At 37.0% G+C, this 20,446-nt stretch overlaps 1 protein-coding gene across 1 annotated transcript in view; it reads right to left on the reverse strand.

The window, feature by feature from the left end:
* Nucleotides 1-20,446, reverse strand: part of OLFM3 (olfactomedin 3) — a 53,687-nt gene that overhangs the window by 21,739 nt on the left and 11,502 nt on the right. The window lies entirely within an intron of this gene.

Raw genomic sequence — 20,446 nt, forward strand, 5'->3', positions numbered from 1 at the left:
CAGTCAATTAGCCCTTAATTAGTTCACTCCAGGCAGAGCAGTGTGTTCCTGTCTGAAATGCAAGAGCTGAGCACAAATAACCACCCCACTTCTCATCAGTGCTTTGGCAGAAATATGCTCAAGTCTGTTTGTAAATATGGTTCTGTACTTGTCCATGGGGAGGGGGCAGAAGTGTCAGCCTGCTCATCAAAGCACCAGAAACCTTTCTGCACCTCCCGTGATTTGCTGATCGCTCATAAATGACAAACACCAGTGACTTTATTATTTGCACAGCTTGTTATTAAGATCTTTATTGTTCATAAAAGAACATTGAGGCTGTGAAGAGTCACATTTTTCAGTGTTCTTGTTAGTTTGCAAGCTTTTGTACCAAGAGTTATTGCATCACTTCCAGGGTTGGCAGACTCACTATGTCTTCATTGGTGCTTGGATAAGAACAGAAGATAAACTGGGGATCACACATTTTGAGACTTCTTTTGGCTTTGCTGTTAAATCTACTGCTCCCTAGTGCTGCAGAATGAGCTGCAGGTTCTGGAGCAATTTATCTTACTCATATATTGAGTGTAGGGTGGGAAAGAAAAGCAGAAAGAACAGAAATCATTGTGCCATAGGGGCAGTTTTAGTTTTTAAGAATTATTTGTAAAAGAAGTGCTGAGTGAGGACTTCTAATGGCAATTATTTATGAAAAAGCTTGCATAAAGTTTGCTGAGAGACAGGCTACTGCATTTTCCCCAGGGCAGTTATGGACTTAGTTTCTGAATTTGCTTCATAAAAGCAAATTACTTTTTCTTAAGGACTTTTGACAGTTTTATGAAGGAACCCTGCATGCAATGAAACCAAAGGGATGTATATTTATGGGCGTGTATCATCATGGATGTATTTATTAAAGCTGCTGAAATCCTGCAAGCAGGTTTTCAGAAGGATTTCCATAAATCTCTGCAGTTTAAGGAAGATACATGTAAACTTATTTTTTTAAAAAGAAATTGAAAAACCCATTAAGAGCTATTATATAAACTTAGAGGAGTCACCCAGCAACAGCAAATAGAATATCTGTGTATCTGGGTATTAAGTATCTTGTGGTAGCTACGAAGTAAGGTAAGCTGTGAAATGTTTAAAATACTCAAAAAATTAATTCATTGAAGAGATATCTGAATACAGTGAAAGGATGAGTTTGCTTATGTAAAGCTTCTGCACAGGAAAATAAGATTTTGCTAGTTTCCCTGTATATATAAACATTGCAGTAAAAGACCTAAACACAAAAATAATTAACTAAATATATTTTAGTTTTATTTACCTGGAGCATACTGACTGCACGTGCTGTTTTGCCTGCTTTTTGACTTATTTCACATACTTTTTCCAAAAGTCCTGGAAAAAACTGACATACAAAGGGCTGTTTTCTGCAGAGAGCTAGAATTGCTTTGAAACTATTAACTGATAGTTGCTGGTGTCTGAACAGGAAAACATGGTATTTTTTCTGATTTACAAGAAAAGTATCCCAGTGAAAAAAAAAAAAGCTGCACTGGACCAGTTTCCCTGATCCATTTAGCTCCTCTGACTATAATGGTCAGTTATGGTGCTTACAAGAGGAGTGTAAGAACAGAACAGAGGCACAGTAACAAATTCCTCGCTGGAATCTTCCAGCAAACTGATACTTACTGGGCCAGAAGTTGCAACTTTGTGTTCATGATGCTTTCTTCTGAATTTGTCAAGTAATTTTAAAAGTCATCTGTACTTTCAGGAGGCACAACATTGACCTGCATGGAGTTCCACAATTGAATGATGTCTTTTGTGAAAAACGTTGTTGCTACAAGTTGTGATAGATTGCAAATTTGAGAAATGCTATGTGATCACAGCTGTTTTACTCAGAGTATTTTCTGTATTTCAGGAGATAAAGTTCATATAAGCTTGCATCACCTGATGGTGTCATTATGTACATTTCTCTGTAGAGACAGTCCCTGTGGTCCATTCTTGATATGGTGATTTTGGGACTGAGAGGTGAGTCAGCCTTTACCTCAGCCTGATGAAAGGCTGGGTGGGTAGAGGCACTTGAGCCTTTCCCTGAGTCAGTGTTTCTGTGGAGAGGGGCTCAAAGCTGTCCCCTAGACAGATGTGCAAACTGAACTGTCCAGACTGACATCAAAAGTGAGGCTTTTTGCTGAACTGTCACTTTTCATTGGCAATTTGTCTATTTCCCAAGGACCTCCACTGATTACTGCCAATATGGATTAGGTAACTTTTGAAAAGCTGGATAACTTTCATTAGATTCTTCTGAAGTGTGTCAGCATCCTATCTATACCTAATACAAAAACAGATTCTAATTAATCAGTTTTATTACCTTTTTTTATTCCTGTCCTCTTTCAGAAGTTTAATAACACACTAATTCCCTCAGTTCCAAGACAATTCCTGAATGTAATGATAGAATTTTGTTTTACCACACTGAATTACAGCTTTTGACAGTTTTGGTTTTCTTCTCTTCAATATTTGTTGTTCCACAGAAAAATGTAATTGGTCTCCTCCTGAACTTTAACATTGGACAAAATACATTCAAAAGGCAATAAAAGAATTTTCTGATGCCCAGATTAAAAATTACTGCTGATTATCCTTCATCCAGGCTATTGTCAGCTCCTGGAAAGAATGCTGTTATTTTGGTTATTCCTAAGAGATGACATGGTCCTTGATTCTTGTGACAGAATATTCATTAATGCAGTTTAGCATTTGTTTTCTTCCAACTGGTTTAACCCTGAAAGAGAAAGCTTGCTGCCATGTGATTCCCAGAATTGCTAGTGGATGCATCTTTACAGAACCCAGCAGGAGGTGATCCTCTGGTCCTCTTGGCTGGTTATATAATTTACCATTTCCAGAGCACTGGCATTCCCCTGGAGCTGAAGTCAGATCTGCTGTAGCTGCACAGGGCTTTAAAGCCCCTTTGTGCTGCAGGGCAGGAATGAGGCAGCTTGTACGAGGGTCTGGGGGCCCAGGGGCTGCAGGAGTCAGGCTCACCCTGGGAAGTGAAAACTCTTTTCTTCTGGGGCTGCAAACACACCCAGGGCAGCTGCAAATGTAACACCAGCCCCGGCTGTGCTTGCACACATGTGCTCTGTGGAACTGGCAATATTCCATGTACCTGGTATTTCCCATTCTGTGCACCCATTTGTCAAGTATTGCTTCAGATCACTATTGCTGGAGAAGATGTGCATGGGAACACAGTCTTAAAAATGTTTCCTTCCTGAACAGTGGAAATACTCAATGAAACGATATTTTGTTTGTGTTTTTGCCAGAACTGTGTAAGTGTTCAAACCCCCTTCTTGTTAAAGAAATAAAATGTTAAAATAATTTTAGGTGTATTTTACCATAAATAATTGGATAAATTAAAAGATTGCAAGCAAAGAGTAGAAAATTTTTCTACCACATCTGAGGTCACATATACAAAGATCATACCTGAAGCCACAGAATAACTGAAGAGTTATTCTCATATTGTTGGGAAGTAGAAACAAAACGTTATGATCTGTGCTTCATTTCAGCTCTGTGTTTTCTATTTTGTTGTTTTTTTTTTTTAAAGCCGCAATTTCACATTTCTGGTTTATGATTAAACTGCTCTGAACAAAACCTAGAATGGAACAGCAATTCTAAAATCTGAACCATATTCTTTATTATCTTAAATTTCTGCTGGTAATCATACTTCCTCTTTTAGCTACATTCTTCTAAAGTCAGTAAAAGAGGAAGCATCTATACAGAATAACTTCAGATGCCATGTTTTCATCTTACATGAAAGTCTGTCAATCTGTAGCAATTTCAATGTTATTGTAGGCTAGTCCTGTAATATTCAATTACTAGGGTTATTAAAGGTTTTATTTAGGACCATTATTTAATAAATAGTCTGAAGGCTCTTCTAGTCTCTGCTATTTACTTTCAATTTGAGATCCTGTTACATTTTAATAAGGACTAAGCCTACTGGAAATGAGAATACATCCTAACATTATCTTATTACAACTGAGGTAGCAGGATCTTCATACTGTAAAAAGTAATTAACATCAGTGGTAGGAATAGCAACAGAGCAAATGTCCTGAGTCAGCAACACGTGAAAATATACCCAGCCACCCACCCCAAAACTAATTATCTCCAGAGGAAAATATTGATTGTAAGAAAGAGGAAATGGTGAAGTTCAGCAGCAGTCACTTAACCCCGATGTCAGTGTATTTAATATATGTAAAAAACAATGTTACCTTATATAATTCTGACCATTCAAAATTGTGTTCATGGGTAAATGCTATCATGCAAACACCTGAAACCTTGCATTTTATGTAGAAGTGATTGCATACTCATGGCTCAGCTGACTTAATTGGATTCCTTTGAAGCAGAGCAAAATCAGGAATCTTAAATCTCAGTAAGTTTGTACTTTGACAGGTTAGGTTTAGAAAGTAAGCTCTAGAAGAAAAGCCAAAGCTTCCCTCATTGCACTGTTGTCCTATAGAGTATTTAGTTCTTTTTCTTTATGTGATATATTGTGCTCAGTAGTACATTGGTTTTAAAAATGATAGTTCATTAGTCATGTTCCTGACTATGATTATTTATTCACATTAGGTTAATGCATGCACAGAGCAAAGTTCTCAGAACTGGAATGGCAATTAACATTCATAGAGCTGCAGATGGACTGAGAAAGCAAAGACTTTTGCTATCAGTTCAATTCCAATTCTCTGCATTTAGAGAACTCTGCCTTCTTCATCTTAGTCTGATTTTGTTCAACAAAACCCTGTGGCTTTGCAGTGCTACTTGTGAGTAGCAAGATCCAGGTTTTTTTAAGGGCAGTTTCAGAGGTATGTGCCCTTTTCAGAAAATCTCTTTTCACAGCTCATCAGTGCATATACACTGACATTCTGCAGTCAGGTGTCTCCACTTAGAGAAGTACTGAGCAAGGGATTTTTAGTCTGTTGTCCATTGCATCTTCTGTACAATACTCTTGGGGTGACCTTTCTGAAGTGGTCTTAGTTATCTGCTTGTTCATTTTTCACGCTTCAGGGAGCTTCTTTGGAATGAAGACATTAAAGAACATTTTCATGTTTTTTTCACACCTATTCCCTTGTGTTCTGCTGTTAGTAAATCTCTAGTGTACAGAATAACAAAGTAGTGTCTCCACAACAGAAGAATTAGTTCATTATGAGAACTGACTGAAACAGGAAGCAGGATGGGCAGTCTGCTTTAGGAAAGTCTGCAGTTAATTGAAACAGCCGGGAAAAACAAATGGGTGGGGAAGGACTAAGTGAAATGAAAAGAAAAGCTTCTTCTGTTGATTTCCTGCCATTTTAATTTTCAATAACATTTATATCAGGTACTAAAAAAATCCTCATAAGCTTTTCCCTCATGTGTGATATTATGATGGATCTAATGGGAGAAAGAGCTTATTTTCTAAAATATATGGAGACATCTATTTAGTAGATAATGACTAAAGATTGTGGAGACAGTCCTTTTTCCTTCAATAGAGGCTGGAAATCTGCATGATTTTAGAGGATTCTGGGATCCCTTATCTTGCTCTGAGCATCCACAGAATGGCAGGATGCAATGTTGGATGGTTCTGGATCTGGAATTTGTTGCTGTTTTGCTTTCCTTTGAAAACTGTATAGACTGGATATAAGAATTTATACAGAATTCCTCCTGGAGTAATTCTCATTCTTATTGTATAATTTTGGTTTTCCATCCTCAAAATACGTATTATTCTGTAGAGGCTGGGTGAGGTATGTGAGCTGGCTTTCACTGAGAGTAAATTTTAAGAAATTAAAGGGGATGAAACTGAAATTCCCCATGAAGTTAAATCATATATAATCCTGGAGAGAGCTTGAGCTATGACAATCAGCAAATTCTGTAGTAATTTAATGAAATAAGTGATTTCAGCTGGCTCTGACTGCAACTAGATGTTCAAAAACAGAGACCTAAGCTACTTAGAGCCAAAGTGCATTTAGACTGTGAGAATGGGCAGTATAGCTGGCTTACAGCCTTGCAGTCAGCACTTACTGGAGCTTGCCTGTGGGCTTGTCACATTTAATAGACACAGGTAAATTTCTTCAGTGCCTTTTTAAAATCCCCTTGAATCTTTGCAAGTGAGAAGAAGACAGAAATGAAGAAAGTGGGTGGAAAGGGTTTGCAAAACAAAATTCCCTGTCAAAGGGGAATTTTGTCTTTGGGAAAAGACTTAGTGGGGTATGTCTGCACTTATAAATACAACAGAGTGGGGGTATGGGGTTGAATGCTGGCCCATAGCAAACAATAGGAAAATTACCTTTTCCTTTTGTCCCTGAGCATGATTCAGTTAGATGGTTTGGACATGGATGCAGCATTTCAAGAGGGAAAGAGTAGTTTTGCTATGTGGAAAGGAGCTGTCCTTCAGAGCCCAGAAATCAGCTTGTCTCCTTTTTATTTAGCAGCATGGCTGTATTTGCATTTGGCCAAGTGCTGTGTTTGGAACTGAGAGCAAAGGAACCATCTACTGTTTGATTTCTGCTGCATTCTGACAAGCAAGTCTTTGTTCTTTGTAAATTTACAGCTCTGCATTACAGAAACACTTGGCTGTATTCTCCAATATTTCCTAATGCAGATAATTGTCAAGACTGACTAATAAAAAGTAAGGTGGGGAGTGTTATCCTGCTGACCTGCCCTTCATCCCACCATGTTTCCATACATTCTTTTGGCAAGTCTCTTAAACTGTCACATCATGCTGATACCCTTTCCTAACATATCCCTGTCATATTCTCTGGAGACATGAAAAAGGGAAAAATTCTTCAGAAGTTGAGCTTACTTCCAGTGGTCTGGCAACCCACAGACTACAGTACCAACCAAGAGTTTATGTCTAACCAGCATGGCACTGATAATGACATTTGAAGGCTGTAGCATCTTCCTGTTTGGATTTTCTAACAATGGTGGCATTAAAAACATTTCCTTCCTGAGATATAAAGATCTTTTTTTGTAGGCAGAAAGTCCAAGAAAGAAAACTACATTTCTGTTCAGAAAGCACCACATGTTTCCTGCAACATCTTAAAACAACAAGATTTTGTGAATGTGTCTCATTGCAAACAAATCCATTTTTAATGTATCCTGCTTCTTACACCATCCTGGAAGACGTAGTTTACTTTTAAACAGGGATGAAAGCTTACAAGTGTGTAAATGAGTTCTGAGAAAATTCAGTCTTGGGCAATCTTGCCTGCAAGACAGAGGTGTTAATCCAAACACCGTGGCCAAATTCCAGTAGTTAGCTATGCTCTGTCTGGCAAAATGCTTCTTGCAGTTCAGTTGGATACTTAACCTGTTCTAAATGCTGTGTAGTGCTTTGAATACAATGAGCCAGGTGCTGTGTTTCAGCTCAGTAAAACATGCTGCATGTCAGTGGTGGGTAAAACAATGTAAGGATATACCACAAAGCATGATCCCAGATGCTGTAAAATACTTTTATGTTTACATAGAGAGCAAACACTGGCTATTTTCTAAGGCTGTAATCCTGTAAGTTTCTGAACTGAATAATGCTGAAAGAACTGAAGGTGTTTATTTGAGAAAGAATCAAAATCGTATTACTTGAAGAAAAATAATGGAGAGTATACCATAAACTTTACTAAAATTATGACATACTGGTTTCTTGCTGCCTTTTTAGTTTCCTATTTATGTTTTACAGAACAGAAATAAAATTTTTAAATAATATTTCACTTGAAGGGATTCAATTGTTCCCCTTTACCCTATTTTTTCTCTTTTTTTACTGAAATAATTTAAATTGGTGTGTGACCCTGAGGTGTTGAGTTAAATCCATCCATGTAAGGAATGGGTGCTGCCCTCCATAGTGCTGCTGAGGGCCAGGGTGTCATAAGCAAATGCAGCTTCTCATGGATGAGGAATTTGAAGGTCCAAAGTTCTGTTCCCAGCCCCTGTGAGCAAAAAGGGAAATCTATTAAATTGGTGCCATTGTCTGAAGGTAGTACTGTGGGAAATGAACTTCTGTAATGCACAGCAGTGACCAACACCTAATATAAATATAAAAAAAGCCCCAAACATGTCCCAGATTTTTGAAGATCAGTGTTCTTATCTCTCAGGCAGTAACAGTGGCTTGTATAAATAAATAAAACCTAAATAATTTGTGGTTTAATCTTGGCTACCATTTCCCTGAAATGATAAAATGCCAATTTTCTAAGTTTTGATTTGGATGATTGAGATCTCTTAATTTCTCATATGAGTGAGAAGCAAGATTTTAAAAGCTACTCCGTCTATGATAAGTTTACAACAACTCTATAAAACTCTTAGGAAGAAAGAAAAAGCTGCAGGAAGAGATGAGGAAAAAATGGCTCTGAAAAAACGGAGACATACTTAGTTGTGAGCTATTGAAGATTACTGCCTCTTTGCTCCTACCTTGTCACTTGAATATACCAAAAGAAAGATGCCTAAAAGACAATTCAAAGCACCTTTTAAAGTAAATGTAGTATTTATGCATGGACACAGTGGCAGTCATGGTAGTGCGCCCATCCTCAGCCTGGTCATTCTGTCACTTTGGGCACACTGCCTGCTTGAAGGCTGAGATCCTTCCTTGAGACTTAACAAAATCCTGAGCTGGATAATATTCTTACTTGCCTCTTTTTAGAGACAAATAAGGTTACTGTCATTCATACAGCTCATGATATTCCAGGATTCCAGGCTCAGCAAATGTATTGGATAACCAGAGATCTCTACATTGCTTTGAAAGAAATGATTTGAATTTGGACTTCCCTTCCTCCATTTCTACCAGGGGTTTGACTCAGGTGAGATTGCCACACCACTCTGTAGATTTTTAGTATCAGCATATGCTCAGAAAAATCCATACGGGCAGCAGTTAGCAACTGTTAGGAGAGACCACATTCTTTTGATTACAAGAGAATGGTATACATTGAAAGTTCTTGTAAAACTAGAAAATCCTGAGCTAAAGTAAACACTAACATAAATGCAGATATTTTTTCAAACTTATGGAAAATAAAAACTGGAGACATGATCTAAACAACTAAGTTCACAATATAAGTATGTAACTTGCCTGGTGATACTTAAAGGTTGATAATTTCAATTATCTTGTGATTCTTCACCCCGTCAAGTGTTATCCTTTACCCCCTCTTTGTGTCTCTAAAAGAGGCATTGAATCCTGTTCTCTGAGTTAGAAAGTTGTGGTCTTGGACTACTACTGGGTGGTTTTTCAGCTACTACAGACAGGACTGCAGAGTTGAGGAGCTGGTGAGAAATGGCTGGGCTTTGTGTTGCTTTGCAGCTGTACAGAACAGTACTCCAGGCTGTGACAGTGGAAAAGAACAAAGCTCTTACAGCTCAGTAAGCAGTTCTGACATTAAACTGATCAATGACTTATCCCACACAAAAATTTCACTTTTCATCTTCCAAACGAAGATGAAAATGTATTCTAAAAAAGCCATAACAATGCGCATCAAGTCACATTACAGCCAGTCTTTTACAGTTGCCGTTTATGACCAAAGGAAACAAGGTCAGTCCCAATTTAGACATGACTGGAATTTTGCAGTTTTGTGGGATGTACTGAGCTGACAACAGTGGAGTATAAATGACGAAGATTCAGGCAATACCCCATCAGAAGCCTTCTGTTTACTGACACGTTCCATAATTTATATTTTTTTAAATGCCTCTTCAGCACTCTAAGGCTATTCTTTTATCATCTCTAGCACTTAATCCCCGTGTGCAGTCATAACCCTCTGTTTACAATATCAAAATTAAAACACCACTATTATCTCACAGGAGAAAAATATGAAATGTGTGAGGAGTGAGCATCAATGAACAGCTCAGAAGCAAAGATTTTATATACAGAGAAAAAGGTTTCTGTCTACAGTGCAGGCTTTCTTTCTAGCTTTAATGAGGGGAAATTCACCAATTAAGAATTACAAAGTCAGTGAGTCTTTAAAGGACTGCTTAGCAATGTGACTGTGAGAATAAAATTCATGGGCAATGCTGGTGAAGCTTTACATAAGCTTTTAGATCTAATTAACAAAAAGGCCCAAGATTTTGATTAACGAAGGCATTTACATAACCTTCAAGATTTGATATTAATTTTACAGGGAGATTTAACTAACTTTTTTAAATGACAGAGAAATTTAATAAAATAGTTCTACTAAATCTTGTAATTCGTTTCTGCAGCTTGGCTAACAGTGCTACGGAAAGTAGAGCTATTTGTACAAGGGCAAAAAATAACTTTGGACACACAACTTGTGCTGGAGCTCCTGAAAGTGTTTTCAATCCAAAAATACAGTTTTTAAAAACATGCACAGACTCATATCAAGGAGCACAAAACAAGAAAACGAACTTTCAATCAAAGCCACTGTACAGTTCAGACTATAAAGTTCTTATTTGTATTTTATAGCCCTCTGTCCTGACCAAGCAAAAATTATGTTCTGAGTTTTTGTCTAGCATTAGTGTATTCCTAGCCAAGATTCCCATCTCCTACTTCTAAAAAAGCACCAAGACATTAAACAATAACAGTAAAAGCTAATAACATGAAACTGTAAAAAAAAGTCTTGCCACTTTGCCAATTTGTCAAAGTACTTGTGGTGTTAAGGCAATTAAATAGCAATAAAAAAAGCACTAAGGCTCATAATTTTTAGCTTTGAAAATCTATTTTAGATTTATAACTAGAATGAAATGATTTAAAATCTATATAAAAAGAGATGGTTTGACAGAAATAGGAAGATGCTAAAGATAATATGGAACTCAAAAGTGGAAAACTGAAGAAACTGCATTTCACACATACTTCTTTTTTATTGACTTTTTGCTTTTGGACTAAGGAATTATTGCTTATTCCTTTTCTTATGAATACAACAGAGTCAATCTGTCACAAATAAGGAGAAAAGTGATTCCAGATGGAATCTACTTCAGCCAGTGCTTTGTCTTCTTTGGGGCCAGATGGAATGCCATAGGGCTATTTGCAAGAATAAGGTTTTGGTGGGTTTTTTGGGTTATTTTTGTGTGTGTGTGTTTTTTTTGTTTTGTTTTGTTTTCTTTTTTTTTTTAATCTAGCATAAAATGAAGAAAAAAGAAGGTGAAAATACGTTCACTAGCATGAAAATATGGCTGCTGCAGGGAAACACCTCCTGTCTGTGTTCCTACTTCTTGTAAACTCTCTTGTGGTCAAGGGGGAAGGCAGGCAGGCACATTAATGCAGGATTTTAGCAGGGGACCATCAGGAATAACAGGAAAACTTGCCTAATGAACAGGCAGTAACAGACAGTTTAAAAGACACTGGCTTTTTCAGTAGAAATAAACCCCAAGAAACCAACATTAGATTGTTGCAGCTTCTCATCTACTTTGGACTGTTTAGGAAACAGACTTCTGCAGGTCTTATATCTGATGCAAGTGATGACAACTTTAGCCTGAATACCATTAATAATACTTTCCTAAATTATCCATGTTGAAAGATCTTTTTGTTTTACTACCACACACGCATCATTTTACAGATAATACAAGTCATTCCTGAAAGGCACTTCAACAAAACCCAACTTGAATTTATACTACAATTTCTTGGAAGGATTTAAGGGGAGTATTAAAACAAAGTGCTAAGTTTTAGCTCTGGAGCAACTTAATTACATGACAGTTACTCTGCAGACAGTTTTTGCTCATTATAGTCAAAATCAGTTTAAAGGCTGAGCGTGACTTGCATGATTTACACCAGAACTCAATCACAATACTCGTAGTTTGGATAGATTTTACCTTTGCTCACATTGTTAAGCTCTGCTCTGGACTGAGATTTTTGATACGTTTGTACAGTGAACTCAGGATATAGAGAAGTTCATGAGTTAAGGGGAAACTCAGTAGATAAAGTTTGTGACATGCCCATTTTTCATCCATAGTATGAATTAAAAATATTCTGATGAATTTAAAATATTAAATTTATCATTGGGGATTTGTTATATGACTGATATAAAAAGAAATGTTTTGGAAAGCTTCCTTTTAATCAGTTATTAATAGGTAGAAGACAAGTCCTTAGGTTGTAAATGACTTTCTGATCCTCAGAAACTTGTCAATCAAGTCATTTCATATCAATTCAATGGCATATTAGTAAGAAGAATGGATATTTTTGGCTACGCAACAAATTCTTTTTCGAAGTGTTTAGAATAAATATCAGCTTAGGCACTTTATTTCTTTTGAAAAATTGATAGAGACCTGAAATACATTTATTTTGTTGCTTGACAAGTTACTTATACCCACAGTCTATGAGAATGCTCCAGTGCCTGGAAAGCAGACTACAAAACCACACCTAAATGGTGACATTCAAGCAATCTTGTTTTATCCTTACTTTTACCCTCATGTTTTGGTGCTGGCAGTCTTTCATGTTTATTTATTGTTAAGTTACATGTCTGAGCTATACAGAAGCTGTTTGCAGCTCTTGTGTATTTTTGATTCTTTAGGACACCTGTTTATGGTTTCTTATAAAGACATATAAATTGCTGATTTTTTCCCTTAGCAAACCATTTTCTCTATCTGTTGGTTCAGTAAATGATACAACCTCCTAAAAATTGTATCTGGCTCATATACATACGTGAACCTAGAGCATTCCCTTAATGTGTATTAGTCTTCTGTGCTGCAGTTTGCTTTCTGGGGTTAGAACAATTGAGTTCAGATGAGATTCACAGATATGGATCTCTTTGCAGAAGAACTCTGGCTCCGGATTTTCCATCCTCCCTTGCAGGGTCAAAGACTCTCCTAGGAGTTGGGGCTTGAGGGTACCTGTATTAAGTTACTGAGATATCAGACTGTAGACTTAGCTTTGCTAAATCCTATGATAAGCCTCCCTAGTTTGGACTTTTCTCGTTGTTCCTTGAGGGTATAAAGAATTACCTATAAATAAATTTTGGACTGTGCACTATGGGTAGACCAGATAGAAACACACAAATTAGTATCTCAAGCACTGTTCCTTGAAAACTTTCATTTCTGCTATGAATTCTCAGATGTACAGGAAATGTCACAGCTATAAATACCTTGAGCTGATAGCAGTCTCAGAGACAGAACACACGGATTTGGAAATATTTCTTTCAAAATGTAACAAGATGAGGTAACGTACCAGAGCAAGAAGGCAGAATGGAGGAGATAAAAACCGTGGTTTACAAGGCAGATGAGACTTCAGCTTTCACCTCAGTAGCACTGTGCTCTAGAGATAAAGCTGGAAAGCCAAGGTTGAATATATAATGCAAATGCTATCTAGATACAAATGTCATTTATTGTTTTTACTCTTTCTCTTTGCACTTCGAATCTCGGAAGAATTAGTGTTTAATTTGGAAGCTATTGTTCCTGCATTGCTGCAAGTTTATGTTGTACTGGACTTGGCAAGGATACTAGAATCTAATTAAACCAGTATAGGAATGAAGGTTGGGAATCAGTAGGTGCAAGAGATTCACTGAAAAAAAGGTAAAATCACTTGCTTTGACTCAAAAGTGGGGTATCAGAAGTAAGATACATTAAGCAGGGAGCAAATGAAGTCTCTAGTGCAGCTTGCTTGGCAGTCAAAAGAATGTTATTATAATAGCTTTTTAGTGGAGTGGAAATATCCAATTTCCCCAAAGACGAATCTGACTTAGCAGTGCAGACTTTCTGACTTCATATTCTAATGCTTACTTCACAAGATGCCTCATTTCTCCTTATGTAATGAATTGGAAACAACATTGTTTCAGAGCACAAAGTGCAAGTGCTGCTCAATTAGATAAAAGAATTCTCAAGGAACTTTACAAACAATAAAAAGAGAAAACTGGCCCTACAATCTGCATGTGAAAAAATTCAAATTTTAAATATTAGATGCCTCTAGAGATGATAATCAAACATTATTTATCTCTAAGACAATCTGAGGAAAATAGCGTGGCTGATATGACAATACAGACCCTTTAAAAATGCAACAGAAACTGAAAGGGCTGACAGTTGGGAGTATCAGTATCTTGGAAAAGAAAATCACCCCTAAAACAAGAATGTGCTTTATCAGATGTTGAGGGACTGATTATATTTCCAAATTACTTAACACTGTTACTTATGCCAAAGGCAAAAGAACTGCAACGTGGCTGTACCATAGTACACTGTTTTATGTATTCTGAATGTAACCATCAGGATAGAAGCCTTTCTGCATTCTACACAGTTACTTTGCTGCATGAAGTAAGTCTTCAGTAATTATGAAGAATCTAAGGCAATTCACTGTCTGTATTCATATTGTAATTTAAGCCTTCTGGGTTGGCAAACAGTTGTCTGTAAGAGAGGAAAAAAGAAAAAAAATACTTCACATGCTAATATAAGATTAAAGAAGAAAGCAGAGAAGAAGAATACAAATAAAAATAAGAGATTAATCTGAACAAGATAATATTCTTTGTTCCTTATTCTACGTGACCCTTTCTTAAGACTTTTTCTCAGTCTACTATGGGGCTCCCACACTTACAGTCTGCCAAAGAAAACTACTGCAGCTGAAAACTGAGCTTTTACAAAGAGAGCAGGACGGAAGTGTAGGAGTGAAGGCTGACAAAGATCAAGAAACAGGAGCTTTCTGATTTGTGTTCGGATGCTTTGGGACTCTCCAGCTGTCCTGCAGTGGCTGAGAAGGGATGTCTGAGCATGAAGAGCTCTCTGGATTAAATGATTATATTGCTCCGGGACTTCTGAGGCATTGGTTGGCATCACAGGCTGCACTCAGCTCTGGGTTGTGCTGCAATAAGCAGGGACTCTGGCAATGCCAAGGCACCAGTAGCCAGTGATTTATGACCATGTCAGTCCTCTCTGGTGTTTTTACTGGATACATGTCAGAGGCTCCTGAAAGGCAAACCTGTAATCTTCAGGAAAGTGCACCAGAAATGTCAGGCTCTAGTACTGAGATACAAATTTAAAGGAAAAGGACTGTTGTGTTATCATCTCTCCTGAGTTCCTTATCAATATAAAGGAGTGTGCACATATCACTAAAAATCTTACGAACAGTGGTGCTTTTTGATGGTTTTTATTCCATATATGGAAGAATTACACTGCCCTGGACTGATTTAGTTTTACTGAAGCACAAAGGAATGTAAATATGAATAAAAAATTTTATGGCTCATTGAAACATCTTTTGTTCTAATCAACAACTGGAGAGAATTTTCTGTATGAATTCAGTATTTAATCCGTGGAATTAGGAGAGAAAACCACATATTTCACCTTATGGAACCTTATTGATTGTTATTTCAGCACTTATTTTTGCCTACTTACGATACAGATTCATGGATATCCTATAACTAAAGGAATATGCATAAAAGACTCTGAACATGGGTTCTGCCTCTGCTCTTGAAGTAATATGCAAATTACTGGTTACTCTTTGAAAAGAACACTTAGATTTGAGGAACCTGTACTGCACTGCAGCTTTTTAAAGAGTTTTATAAAATATAATATGATTTTATAAAACTGTGTCATACTTTCCATCAATTAGTACATTGCTACTTGCAATGTTACATGACCAAGTATTGCTGACTTCACAGATATCTGTGTTTTAGTGGGTTTCTGAAACAGGAGACTGAGGTGAACCTTTCCAGGCTAGTCCATCCTGTGCTGTACTAACGAGAAGAGCATTTCCAGAGCACAGCAACACCCCCACCTTCTGACCCTAGACCTTGCACAGTGCTGAAAGAGGGAGGCTCAGGTTGTTTTAATACACGCAGCATCGTGTTGGTTGAAATAGAAGGGCTCTAAGAAACTTTCCTGGGAAACCAGGGTAAAGTCCCTTCTTTGGACCACATTTTTAAAGGTCACAAAATAAGTTATCATCTCTTGTAACTGATACAACATTAACAAAGGAGTAAATGAACTGGATGTGATATAAAGCCTAAAGGGGAACATAAGGAATGCCAGATATCTTTAGAATAACATTCTTGAACTACAGTCTGCATGTCATTTGTGACATTTGATCAAGTACTAACTTGATCAACTGTTTTCCTTTCTCTTCTACAGCATTGGATTTAGATCTGATCAATCACACCTGCACATTCCATCAGCCAGCTCCATGCATAGTTACAAGTTAGGAGTGAAAACTGTAATGCTCAGATGATTTCATTCACTGATTTTGAAGACTTTAGAGCAAACAGGAAGAGCTGCATGGCCTAAGTCTTAGTTTGAGACAAATGTGTTCATTTTACTTCTGAGAAAATGCTCTTATCACATCATCTGTCAGCATAAAGCACTCAAATTTCGGCTGCATCTCTAGGGTGATGCAGGGCTAAGAGTTTATGATGCAAGTATGTTAAATTGTTCTCTTTTGGAGGAATGGTTTAAGGTATTTTGAAGCTTCTGTTTCTAGTTTATTTTCTCTGATTCTGTGAGTGTTCTTATGAAGGTAGGGAGCAAATGATTTGTTTTTGGGTGGAGGGAGTGAACTGGTAAAGTGAAAAAATTCTAAAGTACCCGAGAGACTTTTTTGCTTTCCATTTGAGATTAAAGTCGGGAGATAGGATCCCCCAAAATATCATTAAAATGACCAATGTTTTTAGAGGGCAGCAGAGTGACAAAAACGAACTCTTCTGAGTTGACAAACTGAAGCTAATGTCAGAAATTATTGATTAGGCTCCCGCCCACTAAAAGCAATCAGACAGAACAACAGTGGAATCTTAGCATAAATACATAGCTGTGCCTCTTAGCTGTGCCTCCTAAAATCTGTAGTTTAAGTTTGGAATCTTTTTAAAGACACTGTTTCATTTAAATCTTTTCTTTGTGCTTTTATGTTAGCTCAGACAATGAAGTGAGGAGAAGGCATAATGAAGTTTAATGGAGCTCTTGGGTTCATGCAACTCACATGAATTACAAATAATTTACTAAGACGAGGCTCACCAAAATCAAATCTAAAAATACTTCATGCAGAGTTCATAACAGACTAAATATCACTTCTAGACAGCTGCAAAGTAATTTTGCCAAAATGAGATAAAATAAATGCCAAGTAAGTGTCAGAGTGAACAAAGGAAGGGGTCCCTCCTGTGTCCCTTTACAAATACTTTTTCTTCCATATTATTCCTTTTGTAAATGGGGAAGGAATAAGAATGGACAGAACAAGAAACATTAAAAACCAAAATGAGCTCTGAACCAGTCTTTTCTCTCTTCTCATTGGTACAGGAGTGTATACTCCTGAAATCTCATAATCTGAAGTCAAAACCAACAAACATCATTCTCTCTCTTATTTTGGCAAGCACTTAGAATCATTATGAACTCAGCATCATATTGTCAGATCAGCTGTGTGACTGCTGAGGAAGAATGAGTCCTGTTCTTTTGTTCTTCCCACAGGGAGCTATAGAGAATTTCAGAATAGGGAGGAATACAAAAACAATTCTCTTCCCAAGATAATATGTCATTGTAAATGAGGCAGTGTGACAAGAATAGTAAATACTTTCTATTATCAACAGTAATACTTAACATCTTTGGGATTAAAGGGGAAGCAATTCTTTCTTTGTGGTGTTCATATAATAGTAAACCAATCTAATGATCATTGAGAATTGTATCCCCAGGGCATAATTTGGAAGTAGATGACCTATATAGTTTCCAAAGATTTCTTTACAATTTTATAAAGAGAGAAAGAATGTCTCACTTCATCTGGAAATGAGTTGTACTCTACATGCTAGAAAAGCTTGAAGGTTTTGGAATACAATTTTAATTAAGGACAAGGGGTCAACTTGTGTCACTTGGCAAATAATTCTACTCCACTTTCATCTTTTCAGGTTCAGTCAGTAAAGAACAGACTAATAGTGCAGTGAGGGTTTCCTGACAGGCACACTGTGGAAACTCCATGGAGGGGGAATCCGCCCCAGCAGTGCAGTTAATCAGCCATCTCCTAAGTGCCATGGGAGCTTCTCAGAGGGATTCCACAAAACTGCTTAATAAGGGTTAATCATAGGTTATCCAAGCTTGGTCAACCAAATTTGAATTCACAGAAAGTATTTAAGTCTGGTACAAGTCTAACTGAATTATTTTCCATTTCATTGTGTTTCAAATTTGACTTTAATTTCTCTTTGATAATGATTATATTGATTTTAATTTAGATAGAAAATTCAACCTAAGGATGTCGTAATATTTTAATGTGCTCAGTCCAGCCTAGCAAAAAAGAGAAATTCTAAAATCCTGTTACTTTACATGTGATAGGAAGAATGTGTGTTCTTGTCACAGATACGAACCTACAGTTAAATTGCTCAAACCCTGGAGTGACAGCAAGGGAGGAAGAACTGGAAGTGACCTCTGTTGATTGTGATTGAATACACTGGTGGTGAAATCTAGCCTGTGAGGTGTAGATTTAGTATAATTAAAATATAACTTGTGTACAAGGAAGCAGCACATTTATATGCTATTTCACAACGTATGGAGAATATAAATGCATGTGTGAGACAACATCACATAAATGCACTTTGTTTCTAGATTGAGTACAATAAATACTAAACACTAGGTAACAACATATTCTCTCACCATTACACAGAATAAAGGTAATCATATATTAATAATATGAAGCAACATTTTAATTGCACCTCAGACTCCAACACATTCTCTTTCTAGCTATAAAGAAATCTATTGTCTTGAGATGGTACTATACAAATCCCTTGTGAATCCCATAAAACCAGTCATGTTGTTTGCTCTGCTTACTCTTTGTCATATGGAAGATTTCTTTTATTTCTTCTGCAGTAATATGTGATATCCTCAAAAGACTGGACAAAAACAGAACAGGATGGCTTAGCAGTTCCCAGAAACACAATAAAAGATAGTACAGTTCAAAGCAAATTCACACACTGAATCCATTCATAATTGCATATTCACAGCAGGCCTCCAGAAGAGCAGCAGTGGAATGTGTTAGGCTCTATCTCACTCTTCTCAGAAGTGCTGAGAGCCCCACTGTGTAGTTAAAAATAGACTGCGCTGTATTCTCAATAATAAGGCTAAGCAGATAATTTGATCTAAACAATTTAACAAAATTAGCTTTCTCCTTTACTGGAATCAGTCTATAAAGAGTGCTATTTTCAGCAACATTTCTATAAATAATTCCTAGTGCACAGCTATTTTATGAATAATTCACAAATCTGAATGCTAAAATTTGAGCAACTTTGGATTGATAAGCCATAAATATACTGGTATTTCTTAAGTGAGTACATAAAATGTTATCTTACACAAATGTAAGTACAAATTATAAATGTGTATTCAAAATTATAGTGTTCATCTAACATTTTGCTTTATCATTGCTTTTGCTTGATGGCAAAGTAGTACAATTTTAAACTTACATTTGCTTAAAAATGAGAATAACTATTTGCAGAAGATTTTACTTCTGTTTTCTTTCCTATCTGCTGAGGGCAGTGTGTTAGGAAATATAAATATTGAATCATTTGCTTTTTCGTCCTCATTTTCTTCATAGGAGTCTTGCACTGATGCACATGGTCCTTGATGAGCACAGGCCTGCTTACCCAGCCAAAGGGATGGGAACATTTTAACTCATAACTGATGGATGGGCAGAGGGAGGTATAGCCACAGGGCTTTCTTCAGGCACTCTGCAGTGTATTTTTAAATGAAATATATGCCAGTTCCAATCTACTTGGGTACTGTTAGACTTACTTTTATTACTGGGTCCGTGCCTTTATGAAAGACAAAAAAGACTTCAGGTATTAGCAATTTTTTTCAGATATTTCCATTCTCAGTGTTTCCAGGCTGTTCCCAGCAGAATTATTTATTTTAACCTCACATTGTATCATTTGGCTTTCTTGTTATCTTCCCTTTCAAAGCCTATTCTTTCCATTTTTCAGAGTGCCTAGTATATTTTTCACAATATGTCCACTATTTAGCTTATTACTTTCATTCTTCATCTCAAACTCTCAATTTCACAGCCTGTTCATTTGAGATAGGTTTTACATTTTATCCTGTAAGGCTCATATCTTGTGCACTTTTATAATGTATGTATTGTTCCAAGTGACACAATTCAAACCAAACAATTTTGGTGCCTTGTGCCAACAGATGTTGTTGTCTCAAGGGACACAGTGCAGGTGGTCTTGCATATAGCTTTGAGTTGGATTTAGAGCTCCCTTTTAGAGTCAGCAGTGGCACAGCCTGCATCCACAGACAGGCATTTAAGGATTTGTTCTGAATTCCCTATTACCTCCAGTGTTATCTTTGGTCTTTCAGCCAGTTACTCTTCAAAGAAGTTGATCTCCAAGTAGAGTCTTGTAATGAGCAGACACAATGGCACTCATACTGTAGAATCAGCCTTTGTGGAATCTTTATACTTTGTAATCTTTGTCAGGCAAGAATTCCCCCAGCATCAGTGTGTGTGGGTCTAAGCACACAGGTCCTAATGGAAACAGAAGTGCAAAGCCCTGCTGACTGGAAATAGGGTGGATATGCTCTGTTTGGTGTGAAGATGTCTCTAACAGGATGTTGCCAAGTTTAAAATGTTTTGAATTCAAAGAGTTCAGTGGAAAATGCAGAGACTCTGAAGTAA

The sequence above is a fragment of the Sturnus vulgaris genome, chromosome 9 (assembly GCF_052056855.1).
Source record: "Sturnus vulgaris isolate bStuVul1 chromosome 9, bStuVul1.hap1, whole genome shotgun sequence".
NCBI classification, from domain to species: domain Eukaryota; kingdom Metazoa; phylum Chordata; class Aves; order Passeriformes; family Sturnidae; genus Sturnus; species Sturnus vulgaris.